The 22318-nt window shown below is 38.2% G+C and overlaps 1 pseudogene; it reads left to right on the top strand.

The window, feature by feature from the left end:
• LOC129524479 (histone-lysine N-methyltransferase SETMAR-like) overlaps positions 1-22318 on the top strand; it is a 58614-nt pseudogene that overhangs the window by 33615 nt on the left and 2681 nt on the right.

The raw sequence follows: 22318 nt of genomic DNA on the forward strand, positions 1-22318 counted from the left end.
AGTTTGATTCTGAACATGGCTGTAATGGTCTGTCTTAATCCAAGGACAGCTTTAAGAGAAACCGTAGGAATGGATATTCTTTAAATCCTTAGGAAATATGCTCAACGGTGATTTGAATCAATATTGACAGCAATTAATGTGCAGGGACATTAATTTACCCACTGACTGCTCTAACAGTTGGTGGTGTCCAAGGAAGTCTTAATATCATGTGAATATTAAAAAGCCAAGAAGAACCTGCAGGAAAGTTCAAGTTTCTCTGCAAGAAGGGATTTTTTTAATATGCTGCAAAATTGTTCATCAAAGTACTAAATTCTACACCAAGAATTGGCAAACCACAGCCTGTGGGTCAAACCTAGCCTGCACTTGCTTTTGTATGGCCTCTGAACCATAATCTGGGCCTTTTTTTTTTTTTAATGGCTGAAAAAAAATCAAAAGAAGAATAATATTTTATAACATGTGACAATTACTTGAAATTCAATTTCAGGATCCATAAATAAGGTTTTATTGGAACCCAGCAGGCCGTCCATGGCTGTTCCTGTACTACAATGGCAGAGAGGCAGCAGAGACTGTATCGCCTACGAAGCTGAAAATATTTACAATGTGGCCCTTTGCTGAAAGAGTTTGCTGACCCTTGTTCTATACCATAAGCAATAGGTCATGACTACAATATTGTTAATACTTTTTCTGATTTCTACGCTAAAAACAAGTTCCCAATTGTTTAGGTTTTCTAGATGGCTATTTGATAATATGTACCAGATAACATAAAGCATGTTTGCCTTTTGAGTAATAAAGTCCACTTCTAAGGAATTTATGCAATACTGGAAAGTGGGAAACAGCATAGATACCCAACAATACAGCAAATGATTAAGTAAATTATGATACAGCTATACAGTGAAATGCTCTACCCATTAAAAGAATGATTAGCTATGTGTTATCAGGACAAAAAAAAATTAGTGGAAGTATTCTGGTTAGTTGCGGTGGCTCATGCCTGTAATCCCAGCACACTGGGAAGCCGAGGTGGGTGGATCACTTGAGGTCAGGAGTTCGAGACCAGCCTGGCCAATGTGGCAAAAACCCGTCTCTTCTAAAAATACAAAAATTAGCCAGATGTGGTGGTGGGCGCCTGTAGTTCCAGCTACTTGGGAGGCTGAGGCATGAGAATCACTTGAACCTGGGAGGCAGAGGTTGCAGTGAGCTAACACCACTGCACTCCAGCCTAGGCGACAGAGCCAGATCTTGTCTAAACAAAAGAAAACAAAACAAAACCAGATTGGGCTTTCATTGTGCTAATTGAGAAAAACTATGGAATTAACTGAAGCCCTGAAAGGTTAGATTTACATTTCATGGGCATGGAGCTACTTTTATTTTTTATATTTCATGGGCATGGAGCTACTTTTATTTTTTATTTTTATTTTTATTTATTTAATTTTTTTAGAAGGAAATGAATCTGGGAAAGAAATGGATCTGGATTACCCTAGACCGTTAGAGCCATGTTTGGGGCCTAAATGTATTGATTACTCGTCCCCTTCCTTCTTTGTGACAACTCAGATGTATTATATCCACATACTACTTACTCCTCTGAATTCCTCCAGGGTAGTTATGCTTTTGCAAGATGTGGTAAGTCTATATTGACAAAGAAACTCCCTATCAATTTGTTCCTGAATGAATACTGATGAGGACATTGTTGATGATATCCTAACGTATCTTTTGTATGGGAAAGACCTTTGTCTCAGTTGGGAAAGCAATGAGGCTTCTCCTAATTTGGCAAGTCTTTTTATGCCCTAAACTCACCAAGTCTTCCCAATCTTTCCTCTTTCTAGCTTATCCTATTTCTCTTTAACTTTCTTTATATGTATTTTTATTTGTTTTAGTATGTTGTGTTTTATATAGCTTTATGAACTGTACTTTTTCTTCTCCTCCTTTTTTCTTCTTCATCTTTTAATAGAGGAATGTCAATTAAAAAAGATCTTGTTCAGGGGAAGATAGACAGAGTAGGATATATTAGTGTGTTTGTTTCCTAGAGCTGCTATAACGAAGTACTACAAACTGAATGGCTTAGAACAACAGAACTTGATTTTATTCCAGTTCTAAAGGCTAGAAGTCCAAAATCAAGGTGTTGGTAAAACCATGCTCCCTAAATATATTAGGGAGGATCTGTTCCAGGTCTCTCACTTTCTCTCTTCTTCTTCTCTTTGCCTCTCATAGCTTCAGGTGTTCCTTGACTTGTAGATGTCTGTCTTCTTCCTTCCTTTGTGTCTCTTCACATCATCTTTCCTCTCTATCTCCCTGTTCAGATTTTCCTTGTATAAAGACCTCAGTCATATTGAATTAGAGCCCACCCTAATGACATAATTTTATGATTACCTCTGTTAAAACCCTATTTGCATATAAGGTCATATTCTGAGATACTGAGGGTTTAGGAATTCAAAATATATTTTTTGAGGGGGAGACATTTCGACCCACAACAAGCAGACACAATGAAAAAATTAAAGAAAACTGGATTTTAAAAGATAGAGATGAGATCTTCTAGGCCCTTCAAAGAGAACTTCAGTGAGACAACTAGTTGAAGAGAGTGTTTAGGCTGTTTTTCTATCATGCAAAGAATTCCTTCTTTGTATTTATATTTTGCTGGTCCATTTCTCTTTGACTTTTCGTTTCCTTTCTTTTTCTTCTCTCTTCTATTTTTTAAGAGGGAATATACCCTCTTGGTAAAAAATTCAAAAGGTCTAAAAATTTAAATTTACATATTTTACAAAGTAATGCAATATTTATTCATTTTATAAATATAAAAAAATTAATATGTAATCATTTTAGAAAAGTTTTAAAATGCACCATTAAAAAAGCACAACAAAAACAATAAACTTATGCAAAATTTCAAACCTAACAGATCATCACTGCCAATTTTAGGATTTATATGTTTGTTTTATATATACAATATAGTTGGATATTTTATACAATCGATATTATTTCATATACCTATTTTCTAGTCCTTTTAGCACTAACAAGCATATTATGAATATTTTCTCCTGTCACTAAATATCCTTCACAGCATGAGTTTTTGCAGTGTTCTGTGAAATAAAATACCATAATATTTTCAAAGTCTTTTGTGGTATATTTAGATTGCCTTCAATTTTACAGTACTATACAAATAATTCTGTGATGAACATATTTGTAAGTAAATCTTGATTTAACTCCTTGACTACTTTTTAATTTTCTTCTAGAAATGAAACTGCTATATTAAAGTGTAAATACATTAAAATACTCTGGATAAATGTCAAATAAATTATAGCCAAACATCCATCATGGCCACTAAAAAAGTCTCAATAAACTATTTATTAAATGTCTAGTTTTATCACATGTGACTTTCCTAGTTTGCCATCTAAGACAACCTAATTAAAAATTACTCCCTTACGTATTATAGCTACATAAGATAATTAGCTACGAAATACCTATAAAATGTCTACAAAAATGCTTGTTTTACTTCAGAAAAGTTTAGACAATATTTTTTCCCACACAGTAATCTAGTGCATGAAAATAAAATGTCCAAAAAATTTATATCAGAGTTTAAATGAGTATGGTGGTTTCTGAAACAGATGCAAATCCTTTTAACTTTCCTCCCATTGAAAAGTGCAGTCTATCTTTCCTTTCCTTCTCCCTGGTAGACTTGTGACCAATTCCACCAATAAAGGATGGTGGAACTGACACTGCAACTTCTGAGGTGACACTATGCAAAGGCCACTTGGTTTGCAGCTTCCATCTTGCTTTAGTGGAATACTTGGTTGTCATGGGGGAAGTGTTCCTTGAGCCACCATGTTGGAGAGGGGACCTACAGACACTTGGACCTATAGTCCCAGCTGAGCTCAGCCTTGCAGCCACATCCACTGAGGTGTCAAATATTAGGTTGGTGAAAACATAATTGTGGTTTTTGCATTTTTGAAATTTGCCGTTTGATATTGGAATACATTCTTAAACAAAAGTGGTTATGTTATACATCATGTTAATGTACATTTCTTTATGTTTTTTTGACAATGAATTATTACTTTAATTTTGTATTTATTTTAGACTATAGAAATGGTGTGAGACAAAAAGCAAATTTAAGCGATTTTCTTATTCTAATTCAAAATGGGTCATAAAGCTGCAGAGACAACTCGTAACATCAACAATGCATTTGGCCCAGGAACTGCTAACGAATGTACAGTACAGTGGTGGTTCAAGAAGTTTCACAAAGGAGATGAGAGCCTTGAAGATAAGGAGCACAGCAGCCGGCTATTGGAAGTTGATAATAATCAATTGAGACCACTCTTCGAAGCTAATCCACTTACAACTGTTCGAGAAGTTGCCGAAGATCTCAGTGTCGACCACTCTATGGTCATTAGGCATTTGAAGCAAATTGGAAAGATGAAAAACTTTGGATAAGTGGATGCCTCGTGAGCTGAGCAAAAATTAAAAAAAAAATAGTCATTTTGAAGTGTCATCTTCTCTTATTCTACACAACAACGATCAACCATTTCTCCATTGGAATGTGATATGCAATGAAAAGTGGATTTTATATGACAACCGGTGATGACCAGGTCAGTGGTTGAACTGAGAGGAAGCTCCAAAGCACTTCCGAAAATCAAACTTGCACCAAAAAAAGGTTATGGTCACCGCTGGGTGGTCTGCTGCTGGTCTGATCCACTACAGCTTTCTGAATCCCGGTGAAAACATTACATCTGAGAAGTATGATCAGCAAATCGATGAGATGCACCAAAAACTGCAATGCCTGGAGCTGGCATTGGTCAATAGAAAGCGCCCAATTCTTCTCGACAAGCCTGACCACACATTGCACAACCAAAGCTTCAAAAGTTGAACAAATTGGGCTACGAAGTTTTGCCTCATCCGCCATATTCACGTGACCTCTTACCAACTGACTACCACTTCTTCAACCATCTCGACAACTTTGTCCAGGGAAAATGCTTCCACCACCAGCAGGATGCAGAAAATGCTTTCCAATAGTTTGTCAAATCCTGAAGCACAGATTTTTATACTACAGGAATAAACAAACTTATGTCAAATCCTGAAGCACAGATTTTTATGTTACAGGAATAAACAAACTTATTTCTCATTGACAAAAATGTGTTAATTGTAATGGTTCCTATTTTGACCAATAAAGATGTGTTTGAGCCTAGTTACGATTTAAAATTCATGGTCCAAAACCACAATTACTTTTGCACCAACCTAATAAGAGCCTGAAGAAGTCATCTTGAAGCCAATCCTCCAGCGCCAGCTGTGGCAGTCCCCAAGGCATTTAAATCACCCCCAGTTGAGTCCCCAGATATTATGAAATAGAGGCAAGCCATCCCTGCAGTGCCCTGAATTCCTGACATGCACAATTTCTTACTAAAATGGTTATTTTTTAATGTCACTAATATTTGGAGTGATTTGTTATGCAGTCTTAACACCAACAATGATTTTTTTTTGCATTCTTTACATTGAGAGATTACATATTCAACTCACTCAAAACAGCTTCAAATAATTTAGGTACAATGTTAAAAGATATAAAGGCAGAAAATGCCTGTGTTTTGTCCCAGTGGAATTTATATGATCCAACAACAGACTATCACCATGAAATCATACTTTGACGCTAGGGTTCTAGTACAGAAGCTATGCAGAAGAATAAATAGCCAAGAGTTGAATCCAAATCTCTGCAATCTAGTTCAAATTGATTCCCATTTGTGAAATCAAAGGGCAGAAAAAAGTCAATAAAATCTGCAAAGAATCTTATTATTTCTAAACTTTTCTCCAGAAGAAAGCAAAAAGCACAACTGTCATCAACAGTAAAAAGTGTTCCTGAAGTCACTTGGTTCTTATGCAGACTGTTACCTAGAAAAGCCCAGACTAGGTTGGGCACAGTGGCTCACACCTATAATCCCAGCACTTTCGGAGGCCGAGGTGGGTGGATCACTTGAGGTCAGGAGTTTGAGACCAGCCTGGCCATTATGGCAAAACCCTGTCTCTACTAAAAATACAAAAATTAGCTGGGCATGGTGGTGGGTGCCTGTAGTTCCAGCTACTTGGGAGGCATGAGAATCACGAATCTGGGAGGTGGAGGTTGCAGTGAGCCGAGATCACACCACTGCACTCCAACCTGGGTGACACAGCGAGACTCTGTCTCACAAAAATGAAGGAAGGGAGGAAGGGGCAAGGAGGAGAAAGAATAAAAGAAAGGCCCAGACTTGAAACTTAAACTTATAATTCAAGAAAAGGACACAGGTTTTAGATTTAATGCATCTATAATTTGAGCAAACAAAAGGTTGCTCTGAATTAGCTAAAGCCAGGAAAGATTATTAAATGATCAATTTTTACCCGGTCCAAAGTATCCATTCCAAAGACAGTATAAGGAAGGGGAGTTGGCAGGGGAGTACCATGATAGATTTTCTATTTCATGCCCAGGGGATCAATTTTCCTCTAGACCTACATATGATCTTCTGTGCCATCAGATTCTGTTTTTATATAATATTGTTGAAAAGTTTTTGTTTTGGTTACTCTAGCAGTTGCAAATAATGGCCTACAGGGAAGTACTGTTCCATCAGATCGGACATCAATCCTCTTATTGAGATTCCTGTAGATAGACTAAAAGGAAGCCCTATTAACCATCCCCTTTCAAAGATGACTGACTCTCATGAGGGCCATTTAAATAAATAAAAATTAAGTTCATAAGGCAAAACCATATACACAAGCATGCAAGGCATGCCATGACTTAAAGGCTTTAAATGTTAAGACATGATTGTGTTCTGCTTGCCAGGGAGTCAGATCAGGACTAGAAGAAAAAAAAAAGCCTGTTCATTAACCCAGAAGTTCAACAGCAGCTATTCCACTTGGGAATGTCGCTGTGACCACTGACAACTTCATGACTGGAGGGAGGGTCCACAGGGAGAGAAAAACTATCCATGACCTTCCTTTGCCTTCAGTGCTCTAGAAGGACACGCTCTGTGTGTCTGCCCTTTCTTATGAGATGCAGACCTCAAGAATAGGCATGGGTGGTGGGAGAGAGCAAAGACTTTGGAGTCAAGAGGACATAACTGTAAAATGGTTAAATAATGGTACCAACCTCAGAGAAGAGTTATAAAAGTAAATGAGGTTATGTACAGAAAGTGGCCAAGCATGCTGACTCATGCCTGTAATCCCAGTACTTTAGGAGGCTGAGGTAGAAGGATCACTTGAGGCCAGGAGTTCGAGACCAGCCTGGACAAGATAGGGAGACTTTGTCTCTACAAAAATTTTTAAAAATTAGCAAGACATGGCCAGGCATGGTGGCTCACTCCTTTAATCCTAGCACTTTGGGAGGCTGAGGCAGGTGGATCACTTCAGGTCAGGAGTTCGAGAGCAGCCTGGCCAACATGGTGAAACCCTGTCTCTACTAAACATACAAAAAATTAGCTGTGCGTGGTGATGCATGCCTATAGTTCTAGCTACTTGGGAGGCTGAGCACAAGAGTTGCTTGAATTCGAGGGGCAGAACCGAGGTTGTGCCACTGCACTCCAGCCTGGGCAACAGAGTGAGACTCAGTCTCAAAAAAAAAAAAAAATTAGACAGATATGATGGGAACACAGCTGTAGTTAGAGCTACTCAGGAGGCTGAGGCGGGAGAATGGCTTGAGCCCAGGAGTTTGAAGTTACAATGAGCTATGATGGCACCATTGCACTATAGCCTGGGTGACAGGATGAGAAACTGTCTCTTAAAAAAAAAAATCAGCCAGATATGGTGGCAACACACCTGTAGTTCTAGCTACTCAGGAGGCTGAGGCGGGAGAATGGTTTGAGCCCAGGAGTTTGAAGTTACAGTGAGCTATGATGGCACCATTGCACTCTAGCCTGGGTGACAGGATGAGAAGCTGTCTCTCTTAAAAAAAAAAAAAAAAGGAAAGTGACTATCACATTGACTGGCATGTAGTGTGATGTTACTTCCTACCAAGTGCTTGATACTCCAGTGCATCCTTGATATATTCATATGTTGATTCAGTAAGTATTTATTGAATTTCTCTAATGTGGCAGATCTTGTTCCAAGGATTATATAAATTAGTAAACAAAACAGCCTTGCCCTCAGGAACCTTATCACCTAGATTTTGATAGAAGTCTGAAATTTGAAAATACTTTGGGTTAAAATTACATATGAATCCTGGGAGAAAAAGAGGGTTTATCATATTTCCCCTGAATTGTTCAGATCAGCTTCTTCTGGCCGTATGGAGGTTAAACACGCCCATAGCATTTATTACGGAAACTTTTTTCCATCCTAATAAAACTGCTTGAGTAGAAAATTCCTTCTACATAAGCTCATTTCATATATTTTTAACAGACAGCTTGGAAAAGTGCAAGTGTGTATGCATCTATTCTAGGCGATTGAGTTAATAAAACATCATCATTAGTAGTAGTAATCGTCTTAAGATCTTGAGTCAAAGAGTAAGAAAAAATAAGGGCATTTATCCACTTCTTAATAGGTCACTATTATCTAAACACATATAAAACAGGCACTGTATCATATTCTAGGAACACAAAGAATGCTTCCTGTTGTGGAGGGAAAGATATACATACAAGTTTACATATAATAGAACATGCTGCTACAGAGATGTTAAGTACAGAAATCAGAAGCACAGGCATTAATTTTTCTCTGGAGCAGGGTGCTAGAGGATATGGCATGGGCAGCAAGGGCTGGAAGAGTGGAGAATAAATGGCATTTGTGTCTTGGTCTTGATCCATAAGAGAAGTTTGTCAGCCTGACAAAGGGTGGACTGCTCAGAAATTTTCAAGCTGAAGCTACAACATGAGCAAAGCACAAAAGTATTGCTTTAAACCTTGCAATGTCCCTGTGAGGCCGATTTAATTATCCTCATTGTAGAAAAGAGAAAACAGAAACTTTGAGAGAGTCTTCAGAGAGAGTTAGTTATACTGCTCAAAGAGGAAGCGCCAGCATCCACTTTGCCTCCACTTTGGCTGACCCCAAAGCATTTTCTTTCTCTTCTCTATTGAGCTGTGTCTTTTTTTCATAGAATAAGGACAAAGGTACGTGCATATATATTATGGTTTCATAAAACTGCTATTGTACTGTTAAAGATCTGAACCTTTCTTATCAGGTACTGATTCGTCATTTAACCCAACAAAATAGTAAACCTTTTTTTTTAAGACCTCAGACATAAATTGAACAATCACTGAGTATGTAGTATTTAATAAAGGGTTTTGCATGAAATCCAAGAGGATGCAACCTCAAATACCTACAGAACAGAAGATGGGTTAGGGGACCCAGAGTGGACTTGAACACCCCTGCCCTAGGTAAAGGTACAGCTGCTACCCAGCAGATGCCAATTGTTGCCATGAAGAATTGTAGCCCAAGGTGGTCAGACCTGATTTTTTCAGAAAGGCAAAAAATATAGATTTTATTTGACATCTCCCCATTTTTAAATTTTGGAAACTATTTTTTTAGAGAAACACCCTAGAGGCCAAACAAAATGTTACTAGGAATGTGACTATGAGGTGCCTATTGAAAATGTCTAGCTATTTAAATTGCATTGGCAGGTAGTGGAGTTTAGTATAAGGGGAGCTGGGTTTGAAGTAAACTTGGGGTTCCATGTAAGTGTTCAATAAACATGTCATCTAGTATTTTATGGACCTTCTGAGATCTCTGGCAACTTTCTGTCCTTGTTTCTTGCATTAAATCATTTATCTTGGCACTTAAAAGAGAGTACCATGCTTCCTGACTGGTCTCTTGGGGCCCCTTTAGTATCCCAGTCTTTGCCATGGAAGCATGGTGCTGCACATTTGGCATGAGCTCAGGTGACACATTAAGATTTTGCTTATTGGCCAGGCGCAGTGGCTCAAGCCTGTAATCCCAGTACTTTGGGAAGCTGAGGCGGGAGGATCACGAGGTCAAGAGATTGAGACCATCCTGGCCAACATGGTAAAACCTCGTCTCTACTAAAAATATAAAAAAAGAAAAATACCTGGGCATGGTGGCACACGCCTGTAGTCCCAACTCAGGAGGTTGAGGCAGGAGTATTGCTTGAACCTAGGATGCGGAGGTTGCAGTGAGCTGATATCGTGCCACTGCACTCCAGCCTGGTGCTAGAGCAAGACTCTGTCTCAAACAAAACAAAACAAAACAAAACAAAAAAGAAAAGAGAAGTTTGCTGATCAAGTTCTGCATAATCCTAACCTGATCTGTCTCCTGGAGAGAATGTGGTTGCAGCTGCCTTTGTGGTAGGGTCTGTCTCCTGCTAGCTCCAATGCTGACTTCAAAAGAAACACAAATTATAGCAATTGTATAAACATACCATACATCTTAAGTTTGTGACCAAATGACACCTACAAAGGTGACTCCCAGGAGATAGACCAGGAAGTTACATTATTTGTGCTGTGAACTTTCAGTTAAATGAAAGAAAATGGTCAAGAGTCATCAGAGATTATGCAATACATATGATATATAATTCATACAAATTGTATTACCTAAAGAACCCATAAGGGTAAAGGTTATAAGACATCTTTTGAATGATTTGGATGATTTATGGCTGAAACCAGTTAAAGTTAGATTTGGTTATATAAAAAATACACACACAGCTCTTACATAGCTCTTTCTACATGCTAAGTGCTGTTCTGCTTTATTTATTTACTCTATAACAATAAAATAGAAACTATTGATATCCCTACTTTAAGGAGAGGCACTGAGTCAAAGAGAGGTTAAATAATTTGCTCAAGGTTACACAGTTATTAATAGAGCTTGGATTTGAACTTAAGCAGTCTGGTTTCCAGAGCTATTTTGTACTTACGTGTATACTTTAGTTTGATGTTTATGGCATTCTTTGGTGAAACCAATCTCTCATACAGACATGACAATGGGTGAAAGAGTTCAATATTTTAAGTTCAAAATAGAAGAAATATTTAGGAATGGATTAAAATATACCTTAATATCAGATATCCTGAATTTTGGTGGTCCTTAACGTATGGGAGGCCACAAAATATAGTGGTTGCTGGATCTGGGCTACTCTGACTTGAAACCAACTATGTAGCAAACAAGTTACTGACTGTTGCATAAAATGGGAAATAAAAACTATCTATTTCAACCTGTTAGAAGTGTTGACTTAGAGTGTAAAACTCTTAAAGCTGGGCCAACACATAGTAAATGCTCAATAAATATTAACTATTAGTCATCCACTTATTTACTCATAAAATAAATCATGTACAAGGCTCATATGAACTTGGACAGTAGAGGATGCAAATATGAGGAGAGCAGACCTTCTTCCCTGACAGGGTGTATAGTCTAACAGAAGAGACAGGTGCATAAAGGAACACTGTTTCACTCTGTGATCAACTGCATGGTAGAGGTGTGTCCAGAGAAATACAGAACAGTGTGGAAGAGTGGTCTGTTCTATCTGGCAAGTTGGGAGGATTTCACAATGGAGTGATGCATGACGGCTGTATAGTTCCTCCCCAGAAATAACAGTCTGAGCTACATCATGGAACCTGGAAGTGCTGTGTGTCTCAGAGGGAGTGGTGAGTGATCAGTATGAACCAGGCAATGGTCTTACCTGTGGAGCAGACTCACCAGCCAGTGCCAGCCCACTTCAAACATTCATGGTGGCACCTGGCTACATTTAGTACACTTTATTTTTTTAGAATAGTTTTAGGTTTACAGAAAAAAAAATGAGCAGATAGCACAAAGATTTCCTATATACTCCCTCTCCCTTGAACATCATATATATTTAAAACACTCCACAGGCAATTCAGATGCACTGCCTGGGTTCAATATTCTTGGCTAAAATCTAGAATGTGAGAGCAGTGGGTTTTTGAAGTGGAGGGTTCTGAGAATGGAAAGAGGGAAATGAGTCAGATAAGTGAAAAGACTGGCAAGGTCAAGGTCAGATAGCAACATATCTCATTAAGCCCTGCCAAGGGAACTTAATCCTGAGGACAGTAGACAGTCACTGAAAGGTTTTAGGTAGAAAAGTGAGATTTTCTGATTCATGTTTTAGATAAATAGGGCAGTGAAATTGTGGAGAATGGATATAATTATATGGAGAGCCTATGGCGTAGTGGTTAAGCTACTGTGTGGTGAAATTGCCTAGGTTTATTCTAGATGTTATAAAAATGTTAAAAGAGTTTTTTTAAAGGCAATAGCCGCTGAGTTGTGGCTTCATCTTTGCAGGTAATTATCTGATCACACACGCAATCACTGCATATTCCTAGGGAGTGTCCTTAGATTTGGGTGCAAGCTTCCAGCGTTGGGACCTAAGACAGACTATCAAAATTTGGAAAGAGAAGTCAAGCCACAAAGCTGCATTGAAATGGATATTAGATTAAGAGAGGTCAGAGTGGTGAGCTAGAAGCTGGGTGGGGAGCCAAGTGGTTGTTGGACAACAAAGGCAGGCAAGAAAGAGCAAGAAACATGAGTGGAGATGGTTTGGAGAATCCTGGAGATAGGGTGTCAATGCTTGTAGCAGCTCTGAAACATGTCCCCAGTGCATGTCTTCCTGGGGCTTAAACAGGGCCAGGATGGGACCATGATATAAATTGGTGAGCAAGATGCAGAGGTTTTTTCAGTTAATGCCCAGACTGAGTAACAGTGTTAACTCTCCAAATGATATAAAGGCACTAAAATTCCATTGCTTTGATTCTTTCAGATAAAGCAGTAGCCATCTATCTTTAAAGAGTTCATGTCCTTCCTCCCTTGCGATGGGGTCAGAAAACTCTTTTCACGAACATCTGATATTTGTAGGAAGGAGTGTAATCATTTAGTTTCTTTCTCCCCGGAGGGTGCTGTCACATTTTTCTGCGGAGAAGCTGCCACACAGCTGAGGTTCAGGGTCTTGCCCAGGGTCACACTGTGCGACAAGGTTAGAATAGGGTTATCATTTACTGTGTGTGCCCACTCTCGGTTTGGTTCACTGGTTCACTCTGCTTGTAATCACGGCAGCCCATGGAAACAAAATCGAGAAAATGTGATGCCAGACAGTAGCCAGAGATTTCAGAAGTGGATAATCATCTGTTCTCACTGTGTCTCTTAGAAGCAGCATCATGTAATAGAGACAGTTGGGCCTCACTATCTCCTGGACCAAGACTGTAACTAATAAACCACTTCAGGCACACAATCTGCCCAGCTTCCATTTCGTTATTTTAAAATTTGTGAGATGTATGTGCAACGGGTTCCCCTTTGTAGTCTATCTTGTAGGGAAATGGACGCTCTCTCACCCCACTGGTGAGTAAGAAAACTGTTACAACTTTTCTTGAGGGCAATTTGGCAATATTGTTCAAAAGCCCTTAAAATGGGAACTGTCCCAGAAGTTGCACTTTAGGAACAGACAATAAATAAGATGGGCATCAAGTTTTATGTACAAAGATGTGCATCCAAGCATCACCTTTTGTAGCAGACTTTAGAAACAACTTAAATGTCCAACAGCGGTGTAGTGATTAAATAGGATCTGGTTAAAATTGCAGAATGGAACTCTATGCAGTCATTAAAAATGATGATGCAGAACAGGAGCTGGCAAGCTATAGCTCGTGGGCCACGGTAGCCCGCAACTTTTATGGGAGAACAGCCACACCCATCATTTACATATTGTCATGGCTGTTTTTTGAGCTACTACAGCAGCTGTGCAGCTGTGACAGAGTCTATATGACTCTCTTTTACATCTTACAATCCTTTTAATATTTATTCGATTTTTTTCCTTACCCCTGGAATATTATGACAACTTTGATTGTTAGACCAAAATCTTACAGTGATGTTGGTTGCAATACACAGTGTTTATTCAAAAACAGCCCATCTAATATGTTAGCCAACACTTCAGTCTTAAACATAAGGATTCGCCATTCTTCATTCAGCTGGCCTGCTAGGAGCAACTATAATCAAACTGCCTGCAACCAACATTGGGAGTTGTGGCATGTAGCCTTTCTTTCCTATTTCCCCACTGTTGATGTCCACCCTTTCTTCTCTATTTGGCTAACCCTGAGGAGGATAGAAAAAATTGCATAGAGGACAGGAAAGATGGCAAAGGACAGAAACATTCTTACGCAAACTGGTGCTTTCAAAAGATGGCTTCACAACTTCTGGCCTTGGCAGATTGACTCATTGTTGGGTACATGTGTGTTTTGTTTCTTTACAAAGCCAAAATGTGATGGAACATCCCATGATGCAGACAATTCATTTTACTCCAGCTGTACTCCCCTTTCTTTTCCTGTGGTCTTCCACATGGACTGTCTCTATCTGAGTCCCCTGTCCAGCCCTTTTTAAGGGTATCCTGTTGAGCAGGATTTGAAATGTTTCACATTTGGCTTAATCCTCCACCTCCACCCTGATGTCCTGCAGTAAATATTCACGCACATTTCAGCTTGACACACTCTAGGCAAGCAGCTCACCCCAGTGTGGCAACAGTTCTTTTTTTGCTTCACTAGCTAACCAGCTGGATGACTCATCTCTGCCTTTAGATTTTCCAGGTGGATGTTGGACATTGGCACATTCTGCTCACCAAACTCCTGCATAAGCATAGCAAGACCCAGAGTTTCCTTGACAACCTCTCACATGCATAAGGGGAGAGGCAGCTCCTCTCTGCCTCCCTTTCTGAGAGGCAGTGAATCGGTGAAAACAACAGCATAGCCCACTCCCAGCAAGTGCTCCTCACAAAATTCCAACTGCCCATTCTTTACTGGTGAGTTTCCTAAACAGGTTTCCTCCATGAGAATTTTCTCTAATTGCTGTCTTAATAGGAGATTTTTGTTTCCCCCTACCTGTATTTTTAATGGACACATATACCTTTCTGATAAAAATATGTAAAATATTCTGTTCATTTTTAAAATGTCACATTCAAGTCTTTGAGCATCTTTTGTTCTTAATATTCACGTCTATAAAATGGGCTAGAAAACAGCATCATTGCTCAAGGTGTAAAGCTACTGGTTTATTTAGCTGAAAAGGTGTGCAAGGACTATTGAAAAAAGAAATGTTCATTCAGAAACATGGGCTCTTTTATTCTGTACATATCTTACAGCATAGGATTTTTTCCCCTGGTGTATATACAAAGATCAGCCTCAGCTAAAAAAAAAAACACATATGCCCCTAACTTACTGCTTGCTTCCAACTCAAGCTAATTACTTGAACAGCACCTTTCACGGGAAAAAAGCTGACACAAGAAACTGGACAAGGTCTGTGTCTCAAGTGCTCTGAGGAGAGAGCAGTAAGTAAGGTGTTCTGCACAGCTCAATAATTTGCACCACAGGAAAGCCATCCTTCCAAGGGCAGGCAATATGTCTGCAGTATCCTCCTGGAGGAAGGAGGGCCAGGAACTCATCTTTATGGCTTGAGGCTTGAAAGCTGCTTAACTGGGCGGAACGCCACCTCCTTGCCATCAAAGCTGTCCACCTGGCAGTGAATCTCAATGAGACAGCTGACTGGCTCAGCAGACAAGTTGCCTTGCCAAGGGGATGAGAACTTAACCAGAAGGTCTTTCAGGAAATCTGTTTAGGATGTGGGGGATGAAGAGGAAGAGAAGGAGCAATTCATCCCCTGAATGAGGCAAATGAGAAGGAGTAGCTGTTCTTTGGTTACACAAGCCACTTTGAGCTTTTCTGTGCCCTTAGCTCATTTAGCCCTAAATTTTGTAAGACTCTGATTTTAGATTCTGATATTAGCATCGAACATTGAGAATCCTTTGTGACTATAGTAGGAAAGTGGGTTCAATTCAAAAACTTAAGCTAAGAAAAGACCTCAAAAACATTTCCATTTGAAAATAACCGATATGAACAAGAATATTATAGGGAAGGCATGAAGCTATTCATTTTTAAAATTGGCTGTTGAAAAATGCCTTGGATTGTTACTTTTCACCAAAGGTTTAGAATTGTAAACCTAATAATTATGATAACTCCTATTTGCCCAGTCCTTGCTAAGTGCCAGCTACCATATTCAGCACTTTATACAAATGCTTTCATCTAATGTCCTTGAGAACCTTATGGGTAAGTCTTCTTAGCTTCACTCTACCGGCAGAAAAACAAAATTCAGAGAGGTTTCATAAATTTTCCACAGACATACAGTGAGTAAGTAATAGAAGAACAAAGATTCAATCCCCAGTTTATCCCGATTCAAAGCCTAGATGCTTATCCACCAGGCTGCATATACCAAATTTGCTGGAAAACATAGCACCTTATCACATAATGAATGATCGGGGCTACAAAGAGAAGATTGTGTAGACACATATGTGGGGTATAAGAATATTCCATCAAACTACTCCCAATTTATCCTACATTTGTCCCATGGACCTGAGTGTCTGCTCCCGTCTCTGGATCTCTGGTGGACATCATATTCAGAAAAACCTGCATGTCCCCTGAAATAGACTCTTGCGGGTGAGTTAAGACAACAGCACACCATTCTGTGCCTTTTTCCTAGCTTCTGGTGGTGGGAGGAGGGGCGAAAGACAAAATGAATGACAGCTGAGCATAGTTTTCACAAAACCTGGTTTTCTACCTCTGGCTCTGGGTTATGACAAGAGTTTCTCCTCTGTCCTTGACAATAATGAAAAATTATTCATTTTTGGTCAAATTTTATATATATAGCTATTACAAAGTGCTATATAACTTGTCTTTTTTAGTGACACCTCTGTTTTATTTTGAATTGAATAAGATAAAATTCAACAAAAGTAATAAGATAGCATGGTATGAAAGAGCTTCAGATGGCATCTCCATAAAACAAGCCTACTCAGACTAAATGGATATTTGGAAGCAGTATTTGGAAACAGCTAAATAGGTCAAGGCACAGGCCAAGTTTGACTCCCAAACTCACTGTTTCAGGCTGTGTAATGCTGGAGGAGCAAGTTAGGAAATTTAAATCGTGTCTTCCTCATATGTAAATAGGGACAATAGGAATTACCTAACAGGTTTGCTGTGAAAAGATACATGATATGATTCATACACAGTGCTTAATATAATAGTTAGCCCATGGCAAATACTCAAAGCTCATCCACTATTAACTGGTCTTATTAATCTTGAGGACTACTCTAGTTTTAAGAACTGAAAAAAATGTACCGTTGGCCTAGGAAGCTGCTTCTCACTCATTCTACAAGCTTAAAAGTTAACTTCAATAAAGAACTGACTTCTTCATTTCATCACTGAAGAATGAATAGGAAAGAATTCACCTACTTCTCTTCCAAGGCTGGGTTAAGTATTCTGGGTGTTCCCATAGCACCTTTCTCTGACTGCTATCGAAATATTTGCCACATTGTGCTAAAATGGACTATTTAATCATCTGCCGTTGCCTTGAGGGCAGAGCCTGTATTTTATGTTTTATCTCCAGCATCTATAGCAGTGTTTGAAATGGTTTACAAAACAAATATTTTCAGAAAGAATGAATTAGAATTGACAAAGCGATACATGTGACAATGTTATTAGGAATGTTGTTATACTCCTTGGGTATTTTTGTTACTTGCAATAATGGCTGTGACATACAACTATTTCCACTACCTCTTTCTAATAATACTAACAAAATCATTTACTCATTTGCTATTTAAATAAAAGGATGACGGATATCTTCCCATACCAGAGCTTCACTAAACGAGCAGTTTTATCTAATTTTTTTCTATATCAAACAATATGGTAGCTGGTTTTAAAAGAGAAGAGTAGGTGTATAATCACAATTAAGAGCTCATACAAAAGCCACTTCTGGTAGTGTCTATGAGGCTTTCCACAATTTCTATGCTGATCTCATGTAGGGAGAGCTCCAATAACTGAAGTCATGAATACTTTTTACTGATGATGACATTCAAACACTATTTTATCATCGTGATGCTGAAAGATGGAGGATTTTTTGTGAATTCTTTGTTGTGGACTCTTTCTCAGTTTGCAGCATAGATCTCTGGGCTTTGGAAGGGTCTTAGTTAGTCTTCTTGGGCTGCAGATGGGAGCAAGAAAAAATGGCCACTGCTCTGGAGTGAAGGGCAGCGAAATGAGCCAAGGCTTTGTATCTGCTCATTACAGGCGCAACAGTTATGCAAACTAAGAACCTAACATTTTACTAAAGTGATGCCAAAAATCCTGTCCCACACTACAACAAATGTTTGAATCTGCAGAGAGCCTATGTAGAATAAAATCAATATGCTATTGTTGGAATACATGTCTTTTGATGAAATTGGTGCTTAAAAATGCCTTGGACAGTTATTTTGAATGATCCTTATCTAATAGCAAATTGGATATGCATTTTCTCTCTATTAGAGATAGAATTCTTGAAAACGTTCTTTTTTTTCTCCTCAAAAATTCTGTTGGGAAGAGACGTGAGGAGAGCAGGAATGAACAATATTGTCCGAGGCAGTTTCCTCACATGTAAGATAGTTATTTAGTATCTCTCTTTTAGAGATGAGAAAACTGAGATTCTGAGAAGTTAAAAAAAATTTTTTAAAATAAATATTTGAAGCAAATATTTGAACTCAAGATTGTATGGCATCCAAGTTTATGCTCCTTTTACCAAACTAAGTTACCTCTTGGGAAAGGTGGATGTAGCTTGTGGTTTGGTTAAGTTACTCCGATTTTTAATTTCTCATTCTGTTGACAGAAAGCCAATCACACCCTCAATAACAAACCATTAAAGTGTAATTTGCTTCATTGTAGGGGAGATGAAAACTGGTCTAGTACTTGCTGGGTCTTATGGTTAAAATATTTCTTATAGATTTGGGAGTCCCTTTGTTGAAGGAAGGAATAAATGAACAAAAATATATGAACAAAAAAGTAGTCTTCTAGACTCTACGTTTTCTTCACATTTCCTAGTCCTAGAAGTTGTATCTAAATTCACCAGAAAGTTCCTGCAAGACCACAGGGACTAATGATATTGATCTTTCCATTTTTGTTTATAGAATTGGGTGACAGTTCCATTTATCCCTAGTTTCTCTTCCTTCTTTATAATTAATCAACTAACTCCCTATATTCTTTTAAGATTACTGCATTGTTTTCAAAATCTTATAAATGAAAAATGTATTTTTTGCTTCCTTTAATAATCATTTGCCCAGGACAGATGATTTCAGAACACAATTATACAACAGATGGTTAGTATTAAAATCCCACTAATTTGGTCACATTTATTATTCTGTGAAATTCTATTTGCCGAATTAGGACACAAATAATACAGCCATGAAGACATATCTGGAAAGCAAATTTCTTATAAGAACATTTCATCCGATTGGAGTGGGGATCTGGAGAATAGTCACACACACACCAGAAAGAAAGAGCAGGTGTTAGGTGATGAACAGAGGGTAAGAGAGAGTCAAGTTTAATTTGAATGAGGAAGTTCCACCAGGCCTGTGACAGCTGGGGACTGGGAAGTCCAGGCAGTTGTGAGTCAGGGATGTCTAATATAAGTGAAGTTGTAGGTAATGCATACTTAATACGTTTATATTTACATTTTAAACTACTAGCTTATTGGGCATTTGATTTTTGTTTGGGGTGAGGTAGGGATCCAACTTTATTTTCTTCCAGAAGGAGAGTCAACATTCTACTTTTCTTTTTTTTTTTTTGAGATGGAGTTGCGCTCTGTCACCCAGGCTGGAGTGCAGTGACACAATCTTGGCTCACTGCAACCTCCGCCTCCCAGGTTCACGCCATTCTCCTGCCTCAGCCTCCCAAGTAGCTGGGACTACAGGCACCCACTACCACACCTGGCTAATTTTTTTGTATTTTTAATAGAGACGGGGTTTCACTGTGTTAGCCAGGATGGTCTCCATCTCCTGACCTCATGATCCACCTGCCTTGGCCTCCGAAAGTGCTGGGATTACAGGCATGAGCCACCTCGCCCAGCTGAGAGTCAATATTCTTAAAGCCACTGATTAAGTACTAAGTCTCTTCCACCAAACTCGAATGCTACTTTTATAATGTAATAAAATATACACTTTAATCAGCTTCTTGACTCTCTCTTCCCTCTCATTGTTCTACCTGCTTATTCATGGACCAAAATTGTGCTCTTTTGATCACGTTTGCTTAATTCATTTGTATACTGAAATAACAATTATTGAGTGCGTGCTATTCTTCTGGCATTGTGTAGGTTCTGGGAAACGTCATAGACAAAACCTTTCCCTCTGGAATCTTACATTGTGAAGTCTTAGTGTCTGGTATGGAAAGGATCCTTCTTCCATTATTCTCATACGTTACAGATTTCTTGGCAATCACCATACACTTATTTTCTAAATGAACCTTTAAATCACTTTGTCTAATTCTAATAAAAATAACCTTATTGGACTCATTCAATTTCTTTATTATATGAAAAGAAATAATTTTATTTTAAAGTATATCTTTGGATACCAGGACACAGGATGTCCTTTGATGTATTCGTTTGGTATCCAATCATATTATCAAATCTCTTATTAATGCTGTTAGCCTTTTTCAGTCTTTTGAGTTACCAGATATGCAATTATATCATATGCATATAACACTGTTGACTTTCTTTCCACTGTTAATGCCATTTATTTAATTTTACTAATTTATTACCTCAGACTTTCCCCAAACAATGTTGTTTAAATTAATGCTGTTTTCTTGGCTTCTGCTTTTTAATGCTCATGGTTTTACTGTTTATTTTTTTAATTGATACATTGTGATTATACATATTTATGGGGTACAATTTGATGTTCTGACACACATATATGTTGTATAATTATCTAATTAGGGTGGTTAGTGTATCCATCACCTCACGTATTTAACACAGTGCTGCAATAAGTGTAGAAGTGCAGATATCTCTTCAACAAAAATGATTTCATTTTTTGGATATATACCTAGTAGTAGGACTGCCGGATCATATTGTAGTTTTAGTTTGAATTTTTTAGGGAACCTCCATACTATTTCCATAATGGCTGTGTTAGTTTACAGTCCCACCAACAGTAAGTGTTCCCTTTTCTTCACATCCTTACCAACACTTGTTTTCTTTTGTCCTTTCGATAATAGCTATTCTAACTGGAGTGGGGTGGTATCTCATTGTGGTTTTGATGTGCATTTCCCTGGTGGTTAAGGATGTTGATCATTTTTTCATATACCTCTTCACCATTTGTATGTCTTCTTTAGGGAAATGTCTCAAAAGAGATATTCGTCCATTTTTGAACTGGGTTATTAGTTTATTTGCTGTTAAGTTCCTTATATATTCTAGATATGGATCTCTAGTCAGAAGCGTAGTTTGTGTAGTATTTTTTAATATGATATTTGCTACTGGTATTCATTTAAAAGTCTTTGAACTTCTATTACATTCTCTTCCCTTTTTAAAAAAACCTGGAATTTTGTTTCTAAATTACACATGGCAGCTATTTTTAGGAGATAAATAATGTATTTATGTTTTTTTATTTAACTTATCAATTTGATAGGTTATGTTCTGATATTTTCTAATGTTGAACTATCCCTGCATTCCTGCAATATACTCTGCTTGGTCATGGTATGCAACAGTTTTAATAGACACCTGGATTTAACTTGCTGATTTTTACATACAATTTAGGTACTGTATTGCATCCATATTCATCAGTGAAATTCTTTAGAGTGTTCTTTTTATTCTATCTTTGTCAGGTCTGGGAAGTAAGGTTATGCTAGCTTTGTTAATTGAATTGGGAAGCTTTCCATCTTTTGCTATGGTCAGAAATGTTTTGAATAACATAAGGATTATCTGTTCACTGAAAGTTAGATAGATTTCAGCTGTAAAACCATCTGGGCCTGACACATATTTTAGTAACTAGATAATTTTTGAAGAGGGTTTGTGGTATAGTGGGAAGAAAACTATCTTTGTAGTCAGAGCCTTATATTTGATTTCCTGTCCAAAGCATTGTTGACCGTGTGACTTGGATAAGGGACTTCTTTTTTTTTTTTCCTGTGAAGTAGTGATCTACCTGTTACCTACCTACCTATTTTGGAGGGAAGACTACTTCCTTGGAAACTTTATTAATGAGAAACATTAAGTAAGGAGCTGAGTAGTATCTGACACGAAGTAGGTGTCCAATAAATAGCTATTTCCCTTTCCTTTTAGTCATTTTCATTGCATTCATTCCTGTGTGCATTCTTATAATCCACCTCAGCAATAAATAGATTAATCTGCAAAACAGCTGAGTTAAATTTCCTAATCTCTCTGCAATGCAACGTCCCTGTGCACTGAGCTGTGACAGTTGGGTTTGCTGGAGGAACCACTCCCTAGGTGCTCTTCTCACTGTGTTACTCTTTCTAATTTTGACTAAACTTCAGAAAAAAATCTGATGAAGAGGTAACTTCTGGTTTCCATGATTTCCATTCAATTTACTTTTTTCCTTGGGTATCCAAGGAAGCTTTGAATGACATAAACACAGTTTGGGGAGTTTTGCTCTATAAGA

This window comes from Gorilla gorilla, chromosome 13 (assembly GCF_029281585.2).
Source record: "Gorilla gorilla gorilla isolate KB3781 chromosome 13, NHGRI_mGorGor1-v2.1_pri, whole genome shotgun sequence".
In the NCBI taxonomy this organism is placed as follows: Eukaryota; Metazoa; Chordata; class Mammalia; order Primates; family Hominidae; genus Gorilla; species Gorilla gorilla.